This window comes from Podarcis tiliguerta (genome assembly GCF_965153285.1).
Source record: "Podarcis tiliguerta genome assembly, chromosome: 8".
NCBI lineage: Eukaryota > Metazoa > Chordata > Lepidosauria > Squamata > Lacertidae > Podarcis > Podarcis tiliguerta.
The window spans coordinates 8,578,527-8,594,139 of record NC_139541.1 but is presented as its reverse complement, the minus strand read 5'-3'; the positions used below and the strand labels follow the sequence as shown (position 1 = coordinate 8,594,139).

Genomic DNA, 15,613 nt, shown 5'->3' with positions numbered 1-15,613 from the left:
GCAGTCACAAAGCGTTTTGAGGCTTAGCCTGATGACAGAAACCAATTAGGTTAATTCTCGCTGAGAAACAATGGCATTTTTTGTCTTTTTAAAGTGGCGTGCTGTTATAGCTTTCTGACAAATGTAGAGGTTTTGCAGTTGTTGAGGTTTTAGAGTAGCCTTCCTCAACTCGGTGCCGTCCAGGTAAATTTGAACTACAGTTCCCAGAGAGCACTGCCATAGCCCTAGATGGCTTAGGTTGATGGGAGCTGTAGTTTGAAACATCTGGAAGGCACCAGGTTCAGGAGTGCTGTTCTGGAGTGTTGGACTATGGCCTTTCAGGTTTGTTGTGGCTACAGATATACTGCTTTGAGCATGGAGAAAAGTTGGGGTATGAATATGATGAAGAACCTCCAGGGATACCTTTCTATAAATGGGCATGTGATTCCCTGGACCTTCTATTCTCATTGATCTTCGCCGTGGAAGGCCCTCCAAGTGACCGGAACCGAGGAAAGAGAGGGGCCTTGAAGGCTCCCAGCTTTATATTCTAACTTTCCTCCTTTGAAGGCAACTCAGGAAGCTATTTTGAGACAGGGTAGAGGAGAGTTTGCAAAGGGATTGCAAGGAAGGAAGAGTTTAAAATACTGGAGTAAGAATAAAAAAATCAAATCGCTCTTGAGATTCTCTTCTTGTAAATCTCCTGAAACAGCAGGAGCAGCCTCTCGGTAACCGTGACATTTTAAAAACGAATTTATTTTAAAAGAGAAACGAATGAAAAAAAAAGTCAGAGCAGCTGTTTATAAAAAAACGAGCAGGCAGCTGTAAATCTGCCTTCCCACCCATGCGTCAGAGTGTGGAGTCCTGCGGTGTGTGCATTTGTGTGTCCCAGGAACATTTCTCAGGTTTGTGGGCTCGGCTGGCTGCTGACCCTCCTTGCAAGCAGAGACCCCCAGGAATGGCGGCTGTTGCTCAGGCTGCCCCCTCTCTGTGATGGTGGTGGTGGGGAGTCTGCCTGCCTGCTTGCTTGCTTGCCTGCCTGCCTGGTGACCTTTGCTCCTAGCAAGGGAGGCTGTTTTGCAGATGCAGGGCAGAGGCTAGCCCCCGGCGAGGCCACTTTTGCGGCCTGCTTTTCCAAGAAAGAGTCGCCTGCCTATCGCGCCCCCGGATTGAAGAGTTGGATGAGTTAGTTTTGCGAGGAAAGGGCGGGTGGAGAAGCAGGAGAGAAAGATCAGCAACCCCCACCCCACCCCCAACCCTTGAGCTCTGACGCAGTTTGTTGACGTGGGTTTGTATTGTGCCAAGGAGAAACCAAACAGTGGTGGGGTTTGCATGCAGTGAGGGGGGGGGCAGACTCAGAGCCTGACATCTGGGGCTGCTGCTCAGTAGCTGCCTGCAAATTTCGTAGCTCAGTCTGTGCAGAGCTTTCCTGCAAAAGAAAAAAGGGCCTTCCAGGGCTTCTCTGTATCTTTTGGACACGTCACTTCCCATGGCTTGTCTTTCCAGGGGCTCCCTAAGATAAAGGGGTTTGTCCTGCTCAGAGCAGACTCGCTGCATTTCTTTTGTATCTTTACGTCTTTAAAATTTGTACACCGCTTGACGGCTTTAAAAAGCCCTCAAAGCTGTTCTGCAAAAAAATAACAGAATAAAAATAGAATAAAGTAAAGGTAAAGGTACCCCTGCCCGTACGGGCCAGTCTTGACAGACTCTAGGGTTGTGCGCTCATCTCACTCTATAGGCCGGGGGCCAGCGCTGTCCGCAGACACTTCCGGGTCACGTGGCCAGCGTGACAAGCTGCATCTGGCGAGCCAGCGCAACACACGGAACGCCGTTTACCTTCCCGCTGGTAAGCGGTCCCTATTTATCTACTTGCACCCGGGGGTGCTTTCGAACTGCTAGGTTGGCAGGCGCTGGGACCGAAAAATAGAATAGTTGCCGATAAAAACTAACCACAATAAAGCATCTGAAAAGTTGAAATGACAGTAGATGTGAAACAGATCAAAACTCAACTTTCTGGAAAGGCTTAGAATCCTAGAGTTGGAAGGGGCCCCCGGGGTCATCTAGTCCAACCCCCTCCAATGCAGGAATCACAACTAAAGCATCCAGGACAGATGGCCATCCAGTCCCTGCTCAAAAACCTCCAGTGAAGGAGAGCACCGCCTTCTGAGCGTGCTCTGACTGTCAGAACGTTCTTCCTGATGTTGAGTCGGAATCCCCTTTCTTGTAACTTGAATCCATTGGTTCGGGTCTTCCCCTCTGGAGCAGGAGAAGATAAAGTTTGATCCATCTTCCATGTGACAGCCCTTAAGGCAGGGGTGGGCAAACTAAGGTCCGGGGGCCGGATCCAGCCCAATCGCCTTCTAAATCCGGCCCGCGGACAGCCTGGGAATCAGCGTGTTTTTACATGAGTAGAATATATCCTTTTATTTAAAATGCATCTCTGCTTTATTTGTGTGGCCTGCCTGGTGTTTTTACATGAGAAGAATGTGTGCTTTTATTTAAAATGCATCTCTGGGTTGTTTGTGGGGCCTGCCTGGTGTTTTTACATGAGAAGAATGTGTGCTTTTATTTAAAATGCATCTCTGGGTTATTTGTGGGGTATAGGAATTCATTCATTCCCCCCCCCAAAAAAAAAATATAGTCCGGCCCACCACATGGTCTGAGGGACGGTGGACCAGCCCATGGCTGAAAAAGGTTGCTGACCCCTGCCTTAAGGTATTTGAAGACAGCTATCATATCTCCTTTCAGTCTCCTTTTACTGAACCTTTTCCAACTCTGCAGTATCCTTTTTGAGGCGAGCCTACCAGAACTCCAAGTGCGGTTGCAGCATAGATTTGTATAGTGGCATTATGATTTCGGCAGTTTTATTTTCGGAAAAGGAGAAGGCATCCGTCCCCAGTTGTGATGCTGGCTCAGCCCCAGTGGCTCTGGGAGGTTTGCAGAGGCTTCCATCAGAAAGAATGGGAAAGGATGGCTTCCTTTTGCTGTTTTTCTCTTTCTCTGTGTGTTTTTGTTTAGTTTATTTTTATCTTACTGTATTATGAAATCGTTTTAATATTTTTTACTTTTTTAAAAAAAAGGTTAGTAGAGCATGGTATCTGGGTTCGAGCTTCCAGCATTGGACTAGATGAGCCCTGGGGTGCCTTCCAACTCTACAAATCTTTGAGCCTGTGATGGAGAAGGGAGCCAAGCCAGGTTGAGAACAAACAGCAAGCAAGTGGGTGGATGACAATTATCTAACTCTCCCTGATAAGGAGCTATTGACAGGAGATGGGCGCATTTGCATGGGCGATAATGGGCTACTGTTTGCAGAGCTGGGTTCTGGTGCTCCTGTGCCTGAGCCAAGAGGCATCAGTGAGTGCCCTGTGTGCCAGGGCTTGCCTGGCCCTTTGAAAAGGCGGCACCCGTCTCCCCAGCGTCATGAGTCGCCGTCCCCTGCGGTCTTTTCCCCCAGCCCAAGAGCACGTGCTGAATCCAACATCAGAACAACACCATTGTGGCCTAGTGTTTAGAGCAGGGGTAGGCAACCTAAGGCCTGGGGGTCGGATGCTGCCCAGTCGCCTTCTAAATCCAGCCCACGGGCAGTATGAGAATCAGCGTGTTTTTACATGAGTAGAATACAGTGGTGCCTCGCAAGACGAAAAGAATCCGTTCCGCGAGTCTCTTCGTCTAGCGGTTTTTTCGTCTTGCGAAGCAACCGGTTTAGCGGCTATTAGCGGCTATTAAAGGCTTAAGGGATTAGCGGATTAGCTGCTAAAAGGCTATTAGCAGCTTAGTGCCTTAGAAAAAGGGGGTGGGGAGCAAAAAAAAATCGCAAGAATTGCAAGACATTTTCGTCTTGAGAAGCAAGCCCATAGAGAAATTCGTCCTGCGAAGCGCATTGAAAAACGGAAAACCCTTTCGTCTAGCGGGTTTTCCGTCTTGCGAGGCATTCGTCTTGGGGGGCACCACTGTATATCCTTTTAGTTAAAATGCATCTCTGCTTTATTTGTGGGGCCTGTCTGGTGTTTTTACATGAGTAGAATGTATGCTTTTCTTTAAAATGCATCTCTGGGTTATTTGTGGGGCATAGGAATTCGTTCATACTGTATTTTTTCCCCACCACATGCTCTGAGGGATGGTGGACCGGCCCACGGCTGAAAAAGGTTGCTGACCCCTGGTTTAGAGTGTCAGCCTGGGCTCAAATCCGTCCACCCTCCACTCAGCTATGGAGCTCGCTGCGTAACACTGGGCCACTCACTGCGTTCTCTCGGCCTAACCTACCTTGCAAGGTTGTTGTGGGCATTAACTGAGCAGGGGAAGAACCACACACACTGCCTTAAGCCCCCTGGAGGACAAACCTGGGGTGCCAATGCAGTAAATCAAGCGGTCCCATCTAAATCAGTAGCCCTAACTTAGCTGTGGCCATTCATTTTTATTTTTATTTTATTCCATATACCCCCACATTTTTCCCAGTGTTTGAAATTAGTCAGAAATTTAATGGAAAGCAAAATGTCATAATAATAATTTATTATTATTATTATTATTATTATTATTATTATTATTTATTAGAGGTGGATCTGAAATATTTCCATTGGCGCTTGAATTAGTTTTATGCTGGATTGTTTTCTTTGATGTTTTAATGTTTTGTAAACTGCTTTGAGATTTGTTCTCTAAAATATAAAGTGGTATAGAAATGTTAATAATAACAACAACAACAACAATCAACAGGGGGAATGACTCCTAGACACTCCATTGTGGCAACTGTAGCCCAGGTTTAAGATGCCATTTGGCTATTAGATTATTTATCTGAATCTCTAACACTGTTTGCCCCGCAACAACCCTGTGAGGTAGGTTGGGCTGAGAGGCAGTGACTGGTCCAATATCTCACCCAGCTGAGCGGGTGCTTGAACCCTGGTCTCTCCCAGGTCTTAGTCCAGTGCTTTAACCACTGCACCACACTGTCTCTCTCTGCCCCCTTGCTTTGTGGGTTGTCGGGGGCGGGAGGGGGCAAGAGAGGCGGCGTGGCACCCTTCCTACGTGTGACGCTTGAAACACCTTTTCAGGTATAGAGGAACCGAGCAGGGCAGCCCTCCGGCCTCTTGGACTTCAGCCAGGCTTAAAAGAGCCTTAAGGCAGAGGCTCCGTGAAAGAAGGATGAGCAGGAAGGCCAAGCCTGGCTGTTCTTTTTTGGGGTGGGGAATCCTTTCCTGGAGAAAGAGGGTCTCCTTGGATACTCTCATTGGCCTCGGTCCAGTATATCTGAAGGAGCGTCTCCACCCCCATCGTTCTGCCTGGACACTGAGGTCCAGCTCCGAGGGCCTTCTGGCGGTTCCCTCACTGCGAGAGGCCAAGTTACAGGGAACCAGGCAGAGGGCCTTCTCAGTAGTGGCACCCGCTCTGTGGAACGCCCTCCCATCAGATGTCAAAGCGATAAACAACTACCTGACATTCAGAAGACATTCAGGGAAGTTTTTAATATGTGACATTTTAGTGTATTTTTCATCTTTGTTGAAAGCCGCCCAGAGTGGCTGGGGAAACCCAGCCAGATGGGCGGGGTACAAATAATAAATAATTATTATTATTATTATTATTATTATTATTATTATTATTATTATTATTACTCTAGCCCTGCATTTCATGTGGTCGTCCCCGTCCCCCAAATGCAAGCAACTGCTAGCAAAAGTAACTCATGCAAAAGCTCTCATGAAGCCGTACTTTTGATGCATTCCCCTTTTTTGCAGTCAGTCGGATTGTTCCTTTGGGGTGGGTGAGGAACACGAGTTGCTTTTAAGGGAGCCATGGATTTTGGCGGGGGACATTCTGCGGAGAAAGGCAATTTGGGGGCCTCTGGTAGCCTTGCACGTTTTGAAGGCTGCCCTAAGATGATGAGGGCAAACACGAGCTAAATCCAGCTGGCTTTGGGGAGTGGGTGGTCAGCGTCTTCCAAATTGTGAGAGGGGGCAGCTCTAACAGGCCCTTGAGAAAGTACTCCGAAATCCTTCATTGGTCAAGTTGCGGGTGTCCACCCATCCCTGCCTCCTTCCGTAATTTGGGACAAGCAGTTCAAAAACAGTTTGCAAAACCGGGATAAAGAACCGTCTCCAAAGCTTAGGCATTTCCTTCCCCACCCAACTCTTTCGTGTTTGGCAAAAGCAGAAGGTGCAGTAAGGATTCAGGGATCCAAAAACAAAAGCCCTGGAGCCAAGCCGCCTCTCTTTGCCAGCTTAGGGAAATCCTTCCGTGCGCTCTGGGTGTGTTACACCTCTTCAGGGCAAGCTTAAAACATGCTCTGTAAGCTGTGGATGGGAACCTCTCCACTGGTGCAGCTATGGGAGCAGTCAGAAGGGACTTGGCACGTTATTTCCCCCTAAGGAATACAGGGAACGGTAGTTTGAGGGTGCTGGGAATTATAGCTCCATGAGGGGGGCTATGCTACAGTTCCCAGGATTTTGGAGGGAGGAAGAGAAGGGAGTTTTATATGTGCCTTCGTGTGCATGCTGCTTCCCTCTCTCCTCAGTCCCTGCCTCTTTCCCCTCCCAAAAAACCCCTGCTTCCTGTCCAGAATTTTTCAGCAGGAGGGAGCAGCAGGAAACAGGGTGTTGGGAATGAGTTTCCAAGAATCATAGACTCTGAATTGTAGAGTTGGAAGGAGCCCCCAAGGTTCATCTAATCAAACTCCCTACAATGCAAGAATCACAACTGAAATGATCTCATGACAGGTGGCCTCCCAAACTCCGCTAAAAAAAACTCCAATGACAGGGGAGGCCACCCCAGAAGTGTATGGGTTTTGGGGAACCATGCCCTGCCATGAGCCCAGAGTGTTCAGCAAGACTCGGACTTGCTGGCTTTCACCTGTCCATCTAGCAGGTCAAGCTTAGAACTGGAAGCTTCTGAGTTTCCCTGGAATCAATTGTTTAAAAAAATTTGGAGACTGCACAGTAATAGCAATAAGGAAGCACTTTGCATGAAGCAGGGTAAAATGTTTATCAAAAATACAGGTAATATCAGTAAGAGGTGATTTACTTGGGTGGGTTGGCTTGCTGAAGCAAAGGGCTGAATCCAACGAAGGCCTGCTCTGTTTAGGACTAGCATTGAATATGCCCTGAAGCCTTGAACCCAGAATCAGTCCTACTTGGAGTAGACTCGTTGAAATTAATTGATACAGCACAGAGTTTTAAAGCAGGCACTTTAAACGAGTATTACTTGATGTCAAAGCGGGACGCTTTCGGCTTGCCGATCGTATGGTCGGTGGTTCGAATCCCCGCGGCGGGCTGAGCTCCTGTCTTTTGGTCCCAGCTCCTGCCCACCTAGCAGTTCGAAAGCATGTCAAAGTGCAAGTAGATAAGTAGGGAAGGTATTATAGCGGGAAGGTAAACGGCGTTTCCGTGTGCTGCGCTGGTCTGGCTCGCCAGAGCAGCAATGTCACGCTGGCCACGTGACCCGGAAGTGTCTCCAGACAGCGCTGGCCCCCGGCCTCTTAAGTGAGATGGGCGCACAACCCTAGAGTCGGACACGACTAGCCCGTACGGGCAGGGGTACCTTTACCTTTTTACTTGATGTCAAGAGGCAGGGAGTTCCAAAGCTTGCTGTCCTGAAAGAGGAGCTCCTTGCAGATGCTGAACACACGTTAGGTGGCGCTTGGGAAAGTGTTGTTTCTCCCCCCCCCAGTGTTCATATCCTGCTCTTCAACAATAGGTACTCAGAGAAGTGTGCAGAAAGGAGAATAAACTTTAGTAGAATTGAAAATGGCAAGAATGAGCTGAGATGGGATCTCTTTCATTGTTTGGGTCTAAGTTTACGCGGGCAGGGCGGGAGGTGGGGAGAGAAGTCTGTGTTGCAAAAGTGCACAGGAACCACATTGCCCTTTTGTCTGACATTGGCTTTTCCCATGTCTGAGGGTTTTGAGGTTCCTTACGAAATCCACAAGCCCTGTTCAGTGCCTTGGGGGAGGACTATTTCCTCTTCCTTCTGATCTAGGCTTGCCCTCCCGACAATGTCCCACGCCTGGCTTCTAGCAATGTTGGAGAATTCTGCCAGGAACGGAAACAGGAGTGGAGATTGCTGTGATTGGCATTTTCGATGGAAGTTCTGGAGCAGCGTTTGCTGTTGTTGTTTCCTAGCCCACAAACTTTACGCAAACTTTTCTGTGTCATTTTCCCCTTTCCTCTGAGATGCACTGAATTAGGCTAAGTAGTTCATCACATTCGTTGCGAACAACAGTGTAGGTTTTGCCGAACCGTAGCAGAAGGGAGACACTGTGGGTTGCAGTGGTGTAGCGTGGGGGGTGCAGGGGGGGCCGGCCGCACCGGGCGCAACATCTGGGGGGGGCGCACTCGCACTCGCAGCTCTCTGCCCCTACCTGGCTCACTCACTCACTCACTCTCACTGCAGTGCTGGCTGTGCGAATCCGATCCGGGTCGCCGCCCACTGTGGAGGGGAGGGTGCCAGGCATGCGGTCCGGTGCGGAGAGAGAGCGAGGGACTATCTGGGGGAGGGACAGTGCAGCGGGGGGGGGGGTGCAAATTACTTGCCTTGCCCCGGGTGCTGGCAACCCACGCTACGCCACTGGTGGGTTGGAATGAGCACAGAACAGGATGGAAATTTCTGCTCCCTTTAGAAGATGTGCTTGAGGCAGGGGGATGTGTTCTCAGTGTGGGTCAGTGGAGCCCCCAATGTGGCTTTGCAGGTTGCCAGTGGAGGAACTGCTGCGTAAACCTCCTTAGAGTCCTCTTCCCCATGCCAAAGCTCAGAGAGGACACTTTATCTTCTAGGAATCTGGGGATCGTCAGGATCTCTTTGTTCCATTCGCCCGAGTCCCTCCTCACTACCTAACCAGCCCTGGCTTGCCTTGGCTGTTCCAGAGGCTGACTTCCTTCTGGCTGGCTGCGACCTGATTAAGTGTGTGTGTGTGTGTGTGTGTGTGTGTGTGTGTGTGTTTGGCAGCAAGGGCGGGGGGGGGGGAGATGTTTTGGCTGGGCATCTCCACGCACAGCCGTAAGTCCGTAAGTCTGTGTAATGAGCCTGGCAGGTGGCAAAAGCTCTTTGCCTGAGCCAAGGCGGCTGGCGCTCAGAGCCAAGCTTCTGGGGCACCGATCCAAGAGGTGGGGAGAGGAGGGAGGACGGCTTGCATGCGCGCTCTGTTTTTCCCTTGGTCCATCAGGTAAGGCTCAGGAGAGGCGGAAGTTTTGCTCGAGGCAGCTGCTTTAGATACCAAACCCCTCAGGCAGGCTATTTTTCGGTTGTTTTCATGGGAACAACAACGACGAGACAAGTTGTGCCGGGACACAGAAAGCTCCCTTCTCAGCTGCCACCAGATCCTTGGTCCCTCTAGCTCAGTGTGGTCTGCACTGATTGGCAGCAGCTCTCCAGAGTTTCAGATTGTGGTAGAGAAGAAGAAGAAGAGTTTGGATTTGATATCCCGCCTTTCACTCCCTTTTTAAGGAGTCTCAAAGCGGCTAACATTCTCCTTTCCCTTCCTCCCCCACAACAAACACTCTGTGAGGTGAGTGAGGCTGAGAGACTTCAGAGAAGTGTGACTGGCCCAAGGTCACCCAGCAGCTGCATGTGGAGGAGCAGGGAAGCGAACCCAGTTCACCAGATTACGAGACTACCGCTCTTAACCACTACACCACACTGGCTCTCACTGGAGGGCCTTTCTCAGCCTTACCTTGAGATGCTGCTGGGGGATTGAAGCTGCAACCTCCTGCACACAGGGCACCACTGAGCTAGAGCCTTGTTGGGTGTGCTTAGGGGGAAGTTTTGGTGATGGGGACAGCTTCCCTGTTGTTGCTTCGTTGCAAATGGCACTATGCACCTCCTCTCCCTCTCCAAGCCAAGAGGATGTATAGAAGATGAGACTCCTAGAAACAGCAGCTGGGTGGAGGCAGTCTTCCTTCTGAATCCAATTGCAGGTTTCCCATGATGGGCATTTGGTTGGCCACTAACAGGAGTCTGGACTAGATGGGCCATTGGCTGTTACATCATGGAGGACAAGGACATTCATTGAAGAGAGGACAATTGAGGCCTACTAGCCACAGTGGCTATGCTCTGCCTCCAGTCCCGTGTTCGAAATTTGCCAGGCGCATTTTGCACCTGGCTGCAGGTGGTGCTGTGGGTTAAACCACAGTGCCCTAGGGCTTGCTGATCAGAAGGTCGGCGGTGAGCTCCCCTTGCTCGGTCCCTGCTCCTGCGAACCTAGCAGTTCGAAAGCACGTTGAAAGTGCAAGTAGATAAATAGGTACCGCTCTGGCAGGAAGGTAAACGGTGTTTCCATGCGCTGCTCTGGTTCGCCAGAAGCGGCTTAGTCATGCTGGCCACATGACCCGGAAGCTGTACGCCGGCTCCCTCGGCCAGTAAAGCGAGATGAGCACCGCAACCCTAGAGTCGGCCACGACTGGACCTAATAAATGGTCAGGGGTCCCTTTACCCCTTTACCTTTACTGATCAGCCACTTGCAGCCAAGTGAAGATGCCTGGGTGCCAGGATGGTGCCTGATATCTCCATCTGGAATATCTCCGTCTGGAGGTGTGTGCCTGTGGATCCTTGGATCTGGACTGCCTTCACACACTGAACACCACATCCTGTAGAAATCTATCAGAATGAATTTCAGGAACCTGAATGCCTTTTCTGTGCAGCCTGAGCAGGAGCAGTGAACAACGTTATAGTTAATTGTCGCAGCCAGCACTCCCCCCCCCCCCCCGAAAAATAGGTGCCGATGCTGCGTACACTTGAGTACCCCTTGGGGGGGGGGGAGCACAGGTTGTAGCATGTCTTCACTTCCCCTAACCCACCCGACTGCCCTACTCACAGTTGTGAATAATATTCTTACATTTTTAATGGTCGGTGTCACCATTAAGAAAAAGAGGTCGGAATAGGACAGTATATATGTGGGACTGCCCTTGGATCGACTGTGATGTTTCTTCTTTCAGTTCTGAAAGCTCTTAACCTAGCTCAAGATCGCCGTCTGATTTAGCAAGTTGTTTTAAGTGAGAACCAATCACAGCCAGTCCATCACTTGAAAAATAAGACTTTTAGAGCCATCTTGTCCCCAAATGGCAACTAAGGTAAAGGTACCCCTGCCCGTACGGGCCAGTCTTGACAGGCTCTAGGGTTGTGCGCTCATCTCACTCTAGAGGCTGGGAGCCAGCGCTGTCCGAAGACACTTCCGGGTCACGTGGCCAGCGTGACAAGCTGCATCTGGCGAGACAGCGCAGCACACGGAACGCCGTTTACCTTCCCGCTAGTAAGCGGTCCCTATTCATCTACTACCCGGAGGTGCTTTTGAACTGCTAGGTTGGCAGGCGCTGGGACCGAAAGACGGGAGCGCACCCCGCCGCGGGGATTCGAACCACCGACCATGCGATCGGCAAGTCCTAGGCGCTGAGGTTTTACCCACAGCGCCACCCACATCCCATTTTGGCACCTGCAATCTAGCATTATGGAGCAGTTTGGGGTCTAGCCCTCCACAGTTGGAGGCTGTGGTGCTTCTGAATCGGCTGCTGGAAGCCGCAGGAGGGGAGAGGGGTGTTGTGCTCCAATTGCAGGTTTCCCGCAGGTGTCTGGTTGGCCACTGTGAGAGCAGGATTCTGGATCAAATGGGCCACTGGTCTGATCCACTGGCCTGATCTACATCCTTCCCTATCCCTGTATCTAGAGAAAACCACATCCCACCAGTTCTCTCCATTCCACCAGGTTCCCGTTACGCCACTTTGTAAATTCTAGTATTTTGAGAGAGTGCCAGTGGCTAGGAAGACCAGTGGGGCAGCTTATTTCTTTTTTTAAAATTATTCCTACATTTATATCCCACCTTTGCTCCAACGTCTGTGACCTCCCCCACCCCTCCTTCTGCCCTGAGCATCACGTCTTTTAAGTGCCACGCTAAGACAACCAAGCATTTTAAAATTGATTATATCTGTCTCCCGCTCGCTCAATGGCAGTGGATGGCTTCTACCCCTTTGCTGCTTTATAATTTCACTTATTTATTTCATGTAAAATTATACACAGCTTGATGTGGGAAGGGGCGGGAGTGAAAGCATGTGACCCCTCTTAGGTTTGTTTTATTTTAAAAAATACAAAAAATACTGTGTATGTCAGTTTCAGATTTTGGAGTATCGGGCCACACAAATAAAGCTACAACCATATACAGTCATACCTAGGGATAAATATGCTTCAGGATCAGTATTTTCGGGTTGCGCTCTGCGGCGACCCGGAAGTAACGGAGCGCGTTACTTCTGGGTTTCACCACTCGTGCATGCGCAGGCGGTCAAAATGACATCACACGCATGCGCAGAAGCGGCGACACGCACAGACGCGTCTTACGTTCTATTCAGGATGTGAACAGGGCTCCGGAATGGATCCTGTTTGCAAGTTGAAGTTGAATCCTGACAAGACAGAAGTACTGTTTTTGGGGGACAGGGGGCGGGCTGGTGTGGAGGACTCCCTGGTCCTGAATAGGGTAACTGCGCCCCTGAAGGACCAGGTGCACAGCCTGGGAGTCATTTTGGACTCACAGCTGTACATGGAGGCGCAGGTCAATTCTGTATCCAGGGCAGCTGTCTACCAACTCCACCTGGTACGCAGGCTGAGACCCTACCTGCCCGCGGACTGTCTCGCCAGAGTGGTGCATGCTCTAGTTATCTCCCACTTGGACTACTGCAATGCGCTCTACGTGGGGCTACCTTTGAAGGTGACTTAGAAACTACAACTAATCCAGAATGCGGCAGCTAGACTGGTGACTGGGGGCGGCCGCCGAGACCATATAACACCGGTCCTGAAAGACCTACATTGGCTCCCAGTACGTTTCCGAGCACAATTCAAAGTGTTGGTGCTGACCTTTAAAGCCCTAAACGGCCTCAGCCCAGCATACCTGAAGGAGCGTCTCCACCCCATCGTTCTGCCGGGCCTTCTGGTGGTTCCCTCATTGCGAGAAGCAAAGCTACAGGGAACCAGGCAGAGGGCCTTCTCGGTAGTGGCGCCCGCCCTGTGGAACGCCCTCCCACCAGATGTCAATGCGATAAATAACTACCTGACATTTAGAAGACATCTGAAGGCAGCCCTGTTCAGGGAAGTTTTTAATCTGTGATATTTTAGTGTATTTTTGGTTTCTATGGAAGCTGCCCAGAGTGGCTGGGGAAATCCAACCCTGCGAGGTAGGCGAGGCCTAGAGGCTGGCTGGCAGCTTTCCTAGGCCCCTTCACTGCCAGCTCCTGCCCTGTACAAGTTTCCATGGATGTTCCTGGAAGCTGCCTTGCACAGAGTCGGCTCAACGCCTACGCTAACCAGCAGTGAAGACTCTCCAGGATTTCAGGCAGGGAATCTTTTCCTGGCCCTGCCTGGAGATGCAGCCATTGGGGATTGAAGCAGGGGCCTTCTGCATGCCAAGCAGCTGCTCAGCTTACAGTGCTTCCCCAAGCAGGCAACCCCGTCTGCCCCTTGCAACGCCTGCCTTCTGTGGGACGGAGCCTGAGAGTGGGAATGCCATTAGCCAATTTCCCTCTTTCCCGCAGGTTGCAAAGGGTGCTTTCTCTCCCCCCCCCCCCCTTCACCAGAGCCACAAGTGTGGAGCCAGCCAGCTCAGAGAGGAAGAGATTAATAAGGGCAGTGCTGTGGGTGGGCAGTGTCTCCGGTTCCAGCAAAGACTGCAAAATCCCGGCAGGGGAAGTGATTCACTGGCCTGGGAATGGCCAAGCCTGCCTTTATCTCGCTTTCGCACCTTTCCCTCTGGCTGTGAGCTCTGGACAAGGAAGAGGCAGCCCTGGAGTCGCTGCCGGGGACTCTGAACTATCCCAGGCTCTCTTGACGTCTGTGATTTTGGGGTGCGAGAAGGAGAGAGGGGGTCCCACAAATCCCCCCAGATCTGCTGGTCTTTCTCACGGGCCGGGCTAACGAACGAGGTGAGCAGGGTTTCCCCATTTTCCTTTTTTCCCGAGGCGACTTGGAATGCATTTGTGTGTGTGTTTTTTAAAAAAAAAATAATAGGAGAAAGTGTGTTTTTTTCCTCCCCTGTGCAAAGGAAGTTGTTAGAGACAGATACGCTTGTACAAACTTGTTCTCCTTATGCCAGATTTCTAAAAAGGCGGGGTGCCCGCCCCCCCAATGCCCCTTGGATTGTTTGGATTGAGCAATCATGTTTGTATTGGGGCTTATTTGTAGGTGGAGGAGGGCTGCCCCAGAGACTCCGGGGCTTGGCCCTGCCTGTGGCAACCTAGCATAACCAGGCCCAGCCTGCCTGTTAATCGCTTCTGGATAAAAGAACATTTTAACGCCTACTTAACTCCTGTCCAGGCAGCCTCCACCTCACTTTTCCTATCCACAACCTGTATATTAATAGCCAGCCTGTTGCTTCCTGTTGGTTGGCTTGCGTCTCAGAAACGGTGATACATAGGTCGTTTTTTTATTTCTTCTGTGTTCCGAAACGAGCAAGGTGGACTTTGTCACCTTGGTGCCACCCTCTTGATAGTTGTCACCCATGCAACTGCGGTGTTTTTGCATCGTGAAGCTCTTTTGTTTGGGAGTTGACCTGGAGCTCAGGTGCTCTGCATGGATAAAATTACAGGTTCGCTCCCCGGTGGGAACCCTGGAGAGCTTCTGCCAGCCAGGGGAGGCAAAGCTGAACTCACTGTGTTTCTGCTGTTAACACAGTGCGCTGTTGGGGGGCTTGTAGGAACACCTCGGAGACCTCCAAATATAAGACGGGAACAAGTGGTGGGGAAATGTCAATGGATGTTCATTCTTAGAAACTCAGATATATAAGCTAATCACCAAATGGCACCTTAAACCTTGGTTAAGGTCACCACAGCGGAATGTCTGGACGTCATTTTTCCTTCTGCTGTGACATTTATTGTTATTCATTTCATTTTATTTCTATACTGCTTTATATTAGAAAAGCAGCCTTCAAAGCACTTGAAAATATCAAATCAAACAATCCGGAATAAAACAAATTAAAGATTCAAGGAAAAAATTTCAGATCCTACTCTTAAGTGGACATTTTGCTTTCCTTGTACAATGGTACCTCGGGTTACAGGCGCTTCAGGTTACAGACTCCGCTAACCCAGAAATAGTACCTTGGGTTAAGAACTTTGCTTCAGGATGAGAACAGAAATCGTGCTCCAGGGGCACAGCAGCAGCAGGAGGCCCCATTAGCTAAAGTGGTGCTTCAGGTTAAGAACAGTTTCAGGTTAAGAACAGACCTCCGGAACGAATTAAGTACTTAACCTGAGGTACCACTGTATTTATTTACCTACCTGCCCCATAGCAGAATTACTCTAGGAAGCTTGTGTGGTGCAGTGGTTAGAGTGACGGACTAGGACCTGGGAGATCAGGGTTCAAATCCCCACTCAGTCATGAAGATCACTGGGTGACCTCAGGCCAGTCACAGCCTCTTAACCTACCTCACTGGGTCGTTGTAGGGAGAACCATGTATTCATTGGAGAAAAAGGTGGGATATAAACGCAGTGAATAAGCTCTTACCTGCTAATAAGCTGGAGGGATCAGCCAGATGGAGATGTCAGTCACCAACGTAGGCAGCCAGAAATCTCCACCTGTTCGCAATTGGACCTGCGCTAGTTGCAAAATGCGCCTGGCGCCTAGCTAATTTCTAACGCTGGTGACCCCCTTCTCTCTCCTTGATCCAAACACATTTGCACTGTGCCCCCCC

General features: G+C 50.3%; 1 protein-coding gene across 4 annotated transcripts in view; it reads left to right on the top strand.

Moving 5' to 3' along the window:
* ECE1 (endothelin converting enzyme 1) overlaps positions 1 to 15,613 on the top strand; it is a 73,551-nt gene that overhangs the window by 2,240 nt on the left and 55,698 nt on the right. The window contains exon 1 of one of the 4 annotated variants that reach the window (XM_083453890.1): positions 3,062 to 3,193. The exons of 2 other annotated variants lie outside the window; for them this stretch is intronic. The gene's annotated coding sequence lies outside the window, so the exon portion shown is untranslated. Of the gene's footprint in view, positions 1 to 3,061; positions 3,194 to 13,537; positions 13,851 to 15,613 lie in introns of those variants that run through there. One more of the 4 variants, XM_083453889.1, reaches the window with a different exon arrangement.